General features: G+C 47.1%; 1 pseudogene; it reads left to right on the forward strand.

The window, feature by feature from the left end:
• The first annotated feature begins 594 nt into the window (after positions 1 to 594).
• LOC104662326 lies at positions 595 to 7,236 on the forward strand (annotated as a pseudogene).
• Positions 7,237 to 8,749: the final 1,513 nt, after the last annotated feature.

Consider the following 8,749-nt stretch of genomic DNA (forward strand, 5'->3'; position numbering starts at 1 on the left):
ACATTCCCTAAAGGGGAAAAAAACCATTCAAATGACAGCAGATTTCTCATCAGAAACCATATATGCTAGAAGAAAGTTTAGGCATTACAACATTTTAAAGTGTTTAAAGAAAAGAATTAACCCAAAATTTCCTATTGGGTGAAAATATTATTCATGAATGAAGAAAAAATTAAAATATTCTGAGATGAATGAAAACTAAGAGAATTTGTCAACAGCTACCCACCCTAAAAAATGGCTGAAGGAAGTTGTCTAAACAGAAAGTAAATTCTGAAAAAAGAAATCTTGGAACATTAGAAATGAAGAGAATAGTTGTCTTCCCAGGACTGTCCATCTTTTCCTGCTGTTCACTGGCCTTTGGAGGAGGGTCGGACGGAGTTCATGCCGCTGTCTGGAAATACCTGCTCAAAGCCAGGAGTTGTGGGGACTAGTGGTCGCGGACGTCCTTCCGGTCCTAAATCTTAAGGGGCAAAGGACATACTCTGGGACTGTTAACTAGGCTGAGGGCCTGGAGGCGGGAAGAGGATGTGTGGGTGGGGTCAGGGGTGAGAGGTCAGAGGGCCGCGAAGGGGCGGAGCGAACCGGAGGCGGATGGCGGCTAGGGCAGCTCATTATTTTCCGCGGCAGAGGTGCTGAAGCGGGGACGCAGGTGGAACGCGTCCAGCTGTGGAAGGAGAGCGGCAGCCGCTCACAACATGCACAGCCTGGCGACGGCTGCGTCTGTGCCTACTGCACTGGCACAAGTGGATAGAGAAAAGATCTATCAGTGGATCAATGAGCTGTCCAGTCCTGAGACAAGGGAAAATGCTTTGCTGGAGCTAAGCAGCTAGAATCTGTTCCTGACCTTGCACCCATGCAGTGGCACTCATTTGGTACTATTGCAGCACTTTTACAGGAAATTGTAAATATTTATCCATCTCTCAACCCACCAACCTTGACAGCACACCAGTCTAACAGAGTTAGCAATGCCCTGGCATTACTGCAATGTGTAGCATCACATCCAGAAACCAGGTCAGCATTTCTTGCAGCACACATCCCACTTTTTTTGTACCCCATTTTGCAAACTGTCAGCAAAACATGTCCCTTTGAGTATCTTTGGCTCACCAGCCTTGGAGTTATTTGGGGCCCTGGTGAAAACAGATGAACAAGAAGTAATCAACTTTTTATTGACAACAGAATTTATCCCTTTATGTTTGCGAATTATGGAATCTGGAAGTGAACTTTCTTTTTTGTCCGGAGCCATGAGGCCTGGAATTAGCCGACCTCTGTTGCTTGATCTCCGCAAAGCGGAGACAAGAGGGCACATTCCCGGGTTCTTTATTTACAAACCCTTCCCGCGCGCGCCCAAAGCTTTTCCCGTGCGCGCCTAAGTTTCTCCCGCGCACGCCAAAACTGTTCCCGCATGCGCCAACCTTTCCCGCGCGCGCCAACCTTTCCCGTGCGCGCGCAAACATTTTCCCGCCCAGGAAGATATGCAGCCCAGGGCACAGGTGCGATCCCGCGCCCGGGAACAGTACAAACCCACGGCGCATGCGCGATTGTAATTTGAGAAGACCAGCCCCCCCGTCACCGCCCTGGCCCAACCTCTTCCCCTGCCAGCCTATATAAGGCATGACCCTACACTCAATAAACGAGACTTGATCAGGCTATTTGTCTTGTCTCCATTTCTCGTGTTTTCTTGTCTCCTCCATTCCCACTCCCCCTTCCAGGGTCTGTTCGACTGTCCTGCAGGTTGGGACACCTGGCGCCCGAACAGGGACCTGGACACGGGGGAAAAAGTGAGGAAGAAGGCACTAAAGTCGGCCGAAAGTGAAAGTGGAAAGAAATTCCTCCGGACGTTGCGGGAGCCTGCCGCGTTGGAACCAGAGGTGAGTAATAGTGTCTGATTATGGGACAAGAATTAAGACAGCATCAAATTTATGTAGGGCAATTAAAAGAGGCTTTAAAAACACGAGGAGTAAAGGTTAAAAGTAATGATTTGTTTAAGTTTTTTGATTTTGTAAAAGAAACCTGCCCTTGGTTTCCACAAGAGGGGACCATTGACATAAAGAGGTGGCGTAGAGTGGGAGACTGTTTTCAAGATTACTATAGTACTTTTGGACCAGAAAAGGTTCCGGTGACAGCTTTTTCTTATTGGAATCTAATCAGAGATATAATAGATAAAAAGGAAAAAGAAAAAGATCCTGAGGTAATGGCGGTGGTTACTCAGACTGAGGAAATATTAAGAGGCAGCTCCCAAACCGACCTCGAAAAACCCATACCTAATAAAGAAATAGACCTTATATCGCTACAAAGCGACGAGGAAGAGGCTGGGGTCCCCTCAATAACAAATATAGAAACATCAAATAAGGAAAAGTTCAAAAAATACCCAGTTTTACCTACAACTAATGAAAGCAAAAGTAAAAATAACCTTAACCCTTCAGAAGTAAACTGGGATAATTTAGAGGAAGGGGCAGCAAAATATTATAATTCTGACTGGCCACAAACTCTTACTTATCCCCCTCCCTATAATAAGGCTTCTGCCCCCGCAGTTATGGCAGTAATAGACCCAAAAGAGGAGCTTAGAGAAAAAATTGCACAGCTTGAAGAGCAAATAAAGCTCGAAGAACTACATCAGTCTTTAATCACTAGATTGCAGAAATTAAGGACAGGAAGTGAGAGCGTTCAATACCCTAAAGGAATAGAGAAACCCTCTCACCCTCAGAGACCCGGACAGCATGTCCCAAAAGGAAGGTCGCTTGGTAGTAGGGATAGGGAGGATTCCTCTCCTCGAGATGTTTTTCCAGTAACGGAAACTACAGATGCACAGGGTCGAGCCTGGAGACACCACAATGGGTTTGAATTTACTGTAATAAAAGAACTAAAAACTGCTGTCTCGCAATACGGAGCTACTGCCCCGTACACCCTGGCCATAGTTGAATCTGTGGCCGAAAATTGGCTCACTCCCATAGATTGGAATACCTTAGTTAGAGCAGTTCTTTCCGGAGGTGACCATCTGATTTAGAAGTCAGAATTTTATGAAAATTGTAGAGATACGGCCAAGAGAAACCAACAAGCCGGAAATGGTTGGGATTTTGATATGCTAACTGGCTCGGGTAATTACACAGAAACCGATGCTCAGATGCAGTATGATCCTGGACTGTTTTCTCAAATCCAAGCAGCGGCTACCAAAGCCTGGAGAAAACTTCCTGTTAAGGGGGATCCAGGAGCCTCGCTCACGGGGGTCAAACAAGGACCTGATGAGCCTTTTGCAGACTTTGTACATAGACTTTTAACCACAGCCAGCAGAATATTTGGAAATGCCGAGGCAGGGGTGGATTATGTAAAACAGCTAGCTTACGAAAATGCTAACCCGGCTTGTCAGGCAGCAATCAGACCTTATAGAAAGAAAACAGACTTAACAGGTTACATCCGCCTCTGTTCAGACATAGGGCCCTCATATCAACAGGGTTTGGCTATGGCTGCTGCCTTTAGTGGACAAACCGTAAAAGACTTCCTCGCTAGTAAAAATAAAAATAGCAAGGGGTGCTTCAAGTGCGGAAAAATGGGACACTTCGCTAGGGATTGTAAGGGAGAGCTAGCTAAGACCTTAGAGGCAAAAGCTCCAGGCCTCTGCCCTAGGTGTGAAAGAGGAAAACATTGGTCCAACGAATGTAAATCTAAAATTGACAATCAAGGAAATCCCCTAACACCTCAACAGGGAAACGGATTGAGGGGCCGGCCCCAGGCCCCGAAACAAGCTTATGGGGCGGTCAGTTTTGTACCAACCAACAACAATCCGTTTCACAGCTTAGTAGAGCAACCCCAGGAAGCACAGGATTGGACCTCTGTTCCACCTCCCACACAGTATTAACCCCTGAAATGGGACCCCAGGCCCTAAGTACGGGTATATATGGGCCCCTACCCTCAAACATGTTTGGATTAATCCTGGGGAAAAGCAGCGTCACCATGAAAGGCCTACAGGTCTTTCCAGGAATAGTGGATAGTGATTATATAGGAGAAATCAAAATCATGGCCAAGGCTATTGACAACATCATTATCATTCCTCAAGGGGATAGAATAGCACAGTTACTCCTGTTACCATTGCTAAAAACAGCTAATAAAGTCCAATCGCCCCTAAGGGGAAAGGGAGGATTCGGATCCTCAGACATCTACTGGGTACAGCCCATTACTAATCAAAAACCCTCTCTCACCTTGTGGCTAGACGGAAAGTTATTTACAGGACTGATAGACACAGGGGCTGATGTAACAATTATTAAGCAACAAGATTGGCCCTCCAGTTGGCCCACTTCAGAGACCTTAACAAATTTACGAGGAATCGGGCAAAGTAATAACCCTAGACAAAGTTCCAAATATCTCACCTGGAGAGATCAAGAAAGTAATTCCGGTCTCATTAAGCCATTTGTTATCCCTGATTTGCCTGTTAACCTTTGGGGTAGAGATCTTCTCTCCCAAATGAGAGTCATGATGGGTAGCCCAAATGATATAGTCACTGCACAAATGTTGGCTCATGGCTACCACCCTGGAAAAGGGTTAGGAAAAAGAGAAGATGGCATTTTACAGCCAATCCCAGCCATAGGAAAATTGGATAAAATGGGGCTTGGAAATTTTTAACCGTGGCCATTGACATGCCTGCACCCCAAAAATTTGCTGATCCAATGACTTGGAAGTCAGATGAACCCGTTTGGGTTGATCAATGGCCACTAACCAATGAGAAGCTTGCCGCTGCCCAACAGTTAGTGCGGGAACAATTAGAGGCAGGACACATTACAGAAAGCAACTCTCCTTGGAACACCCCCATATTCGTCATAAAAAAGAAATCTGGAAATTGGAGACTCTTACAAGATCTAAGAGCAGTAAATGCTACTATGGTCATTATGGGCGCCTTACAGCCAGGGCTACCCTCTCCAGTAGCAATCCCTCAAGGATATTTTAAAATTATCATAGACCTTAAAGATTGCTTTTTTACAATTCCCCTTCATCCTACTGACCAAAAACGATTCGCCTTTAGCTTACCATCTGTAAATTTCAAAGAACCAATGAAACGATACCAATGGAAAGTGTTACCTCAAGGTATGGCCAACAGTCCCACCTTGTGTCAAAAATATGTGGCAATAATAGGGCTTATACCTATTTACCTACTAACTGGACAGGACGCTGTGTCTTAGCCACACTTTTACCTGACATAGACATTATCCCTGGAGATGAACCTGTGCCTATCCCAGCTATAGATCACTTTTTAGGAAGAAACAAAAGGGCAATACAATTTATCCCCTTACTTGTAGGATTAGGCATAACTACTGCCGTAGCAACTGGGGCTACAGGCCTAGGGGTTTCTGTTACTCAATATACCAAATTGTCTCGCCAACTGATCTCAGATATGCAGGCCATTTCGAGTACTATACAAGATTTACAAGATCAGGTAGATTCTCTGGCAGAAGTAGTGCTCCAAAATAGAAGAGGCCTAGATTTACTAACTGCAGAACAGGGAGGCATCTGCTTGGCTTTACAGGAGAAGTGCTGTTTCTATGCCAACAAATCCGGGATCGTCAGGGACAAAATCAGGCGTCTACAAGAAGACCTAGAAAAACGACGAAAAGAAATAACCGATAACCCGTTTTGGACTGGGTTCCATGGACTCCTTCCCTATCTTATGCCATTCCTGGGCCCCCTGCTTTGCCTATTGCTCTTACTCTCTATAGGACCTTTGGTCTTCAATAAGCTCATGACATTCATTAAGCAACAAGTCGAGGCTATCCAAGCGAAGCCTATACAGGTCCATTATCATCGCCTAGAACAAGAAGATCGCGGTGGTTCATACTCACACCCATTATGACCACCTTCCCTGTGCGCTGAACTGGACAGCCAATGACGGGTAAGAGAGTATCATCTCTCACTAACCTAAGACAGGAGGGCCGTCATAAGCTACTGCCTAATCCCATGACGGGTACCAGTGATGAGATGCATTACTCCAACCTAAGACAGGCACAGTTCCCGAGAGACAATCTTCTAGCCATAATTATATATAAAAAAGGGGGACCTGTCCGGAGCCATGAGGCCCGGAATTAGTCGACCTCTGTTGCTTGATCTCTGCAAAGCGGAGACAAGAGGGCACATTCCCGGGTTCTTTATTTACAAACCCTTCCCGCGTGCGCGCCCAAAGCTTTTCCCGTGCACGCCTAAGTTTCTCCCGCGCGCACCAAAACTGTTCCCGTGCGCGCCAGCCTTTCCCGCGCGCGTGCAAACATTTTCCCGCCCAGGAAGATATGCAGCCCAGGGCGCAGGTGCGATCCCGCGCCCGGGAACAGTACAAACCCACGGCGCATGCGCGATTGTAATTTGAGAAGACCGGCCCACCCTCCCCCCCCCCTCCGTCACCGCCCTGGCCCAACCTCTTCCCCTGCCAGCCTATATAAGGCATGACCCTACACTCAATAAACGAGACTTGATCAGGCTATTTGTCTTGTCTCCATTTCTCGTGTTTTCTTGTCTCCTCCATTCCCACTCCCCCTTCCAGGGTCTGTTCGACTGTCCTGCAGGTCGGGACACTTTTTTTTTTTTTTTTTTTTTTGAGACAGAGTCTCGCTGTGTCGCCCAGGCTGCAGTGCAGTGGCCAGATCTCAGCTCACTGCAAGCTCCGCCTCCCGGGTTTACGCCATTCTCTCACCTCAGCCTCCCCGAGTAGCTGGGACTACAGGCGCCCGCCACCTCTCCCGGCTAATTTTTGGTATTTTTTTTTTAGTAGAGACAGGGTTTCACCGTGTTAGCCAGGATGGTCTTGATCTCCTGACCTCGTGATCCGCCCGTCTCGGCCTCCCAAAGTGCTGGGATTACAGGCTTGAGCCACCGCGCCCGTCCTGGAAGTGAACTTTCTAAAACAGTTGCCACATTCATCCTCCAGAAGATCTTGTTAGATGACACAGTTTGGCTTATATATGTCAGACGTATGAGCGTTTCTCCCATGTTGCCATGATCTTGGGTAAGATGGTCCTGCAGCTATCCAAAGAGCCTTCTGCCCGTCTGCTGAAGCATGTAGTGAAATGTTACTTTCGACTTTCAGATAACCCCAGGGCACGTGAAGCACTCAGGCAGTGCCTCCCTGACCAGCTGAAAGACACAACCTTCACCCAGGTGCTAAAAGATGACACCACCACAAAATGCTGGCTTGCACAACTGGTGAGGAACCTGCAAGAGGGCCAGGTCACCGATCCCAGGGGTATGCCCCTGCCCCCTCAGTGATCCTTCCCTGTTCCCTCCCACCACTCCCCCAAATTGGGGAAAGGAGGGGGGAACCTACGAGAAAAACAGCTCAGATTTTATCACTGACTGGCAATAGACAACCTCAATGCTGAACCGCACTGGAGAAAAGAGGCAAGGTACCCCTGCTGAGGTGCATGGGCTGCCATCTCAGGCTGTCTTGAGGACCTGGGCTCCCTCTGGTACTCCCAGGAAATGGGCTCCTGACACAGCATTTTGCCACCACAGCCCCAGGAGGGTGTCAACACCAGCAAATGCTGTATTTGCAGCATGTCCAAAATGACCCTTCTTCTCTACCTCTACCTAACCACCGGCAGGGAGGGGAGACAGTGGTGATAGCAGCAGCACTGTAGGCATGGTGAACGCCAGGGACCAAGCCATGTGGCTTTTCTTTTTTTTTTTGAGACGGAGTCTTGCTCTGTCACCCAGGCTGGAGTGCAGTGGCCTGATCTCAGCTCACTGCAAGCTCCGCCTCCCAGGTTTACGCCATTCTCCTACCTCAGCATCCCGTGTAGCTGGCCCGCCACCTCGCCCAGCTAGTTTTTTGTATTTTTTAGTAGAGACAGAGTTTCACCATGTTAGCCAGGATGGTCTCGATCTCCTGACCTCGTGATCCTCCCGTCTCGGCCTCCCAAAGTGCTGGGATTACAGGCTTGAGCCACCGCGCCCGGCCTATGTGGCATTTTTTTTATTTTACCTTCCTGGAAGACTCAAGATGTGTCTCTTCATTCTTTCTCGATGTTTGTTTACTTTGGTTTTTTTGTTTTTAATCTCAGAGAGAGGTGTGTTGAGTGGGCACAAGCTGTAATATTCAGCAAAACTTTGTCAATTGGCACTGTTTACAAGCCTGTTAGCTGCAAAAGCTCAATAAAAAGTTGGTCTGGGCATTACATCCCCTCTGGCAGGCCAATAGCTCCATCAAGCTGTTGGGAGAAATGGGAGGGCAGGGGAAAGATGTAAAACCAAAGGACAGCAGGAACCTACCACCTATTTTCCTTCTCCCATTCTACTCCCAGTCTGGAATGCCACAAGGACCTTAACCTAGTTTCTGGCTTTAGCTGCTAGTTTTCCCAAATCTCAGTGCTTTCCCTTTTTAAACTTCCCTTCTACTAAAATTAAAACAGATGTCTTAATTCATCAGGCTGTCTTGGAAGGGTATTGTATTGCGGGACAAGGCGTGGTGGTAGACCTCACCTTCAATCCAAGTTTTCAAAGATACTTTCTCAATAACTCTAAATGGGAGGTGCTTGGGATTAAGGTGACAGTCCACTTGATCCTATTCTTTGTTTTAGTGTGAATTTCAGCAGTTCCATCTGTCTTCATGATTGTACTTGAGCAGTATTAGCTGTATGAGTTAATTTTATTCAAATTGAAGATGGTTGAAGATGGAGGGCTGGATTCTGCTCACTCAGTCTTTTTTTTTTTTTTTTTTGGTAACACATTCTCTTTTGGTCTATGGGAATCACAGGGTTGCCGCTAAAATATTCACTTGTTC

This window comes from Rhinopithecus roxellana, chromosome 2, assembly GCF_007565055.1.
Source record: "Rhinopithecus roxellana isolate Shanxi Qingling chromosome 2, ASM756505v1, whole genome shotgun sequence".
NCBI lineage: Eukaryota > Metazoa > Chordata > Mammalia > Primates > Cercopithecidae > Rhinopithecus > Rhinopithecus roxellana.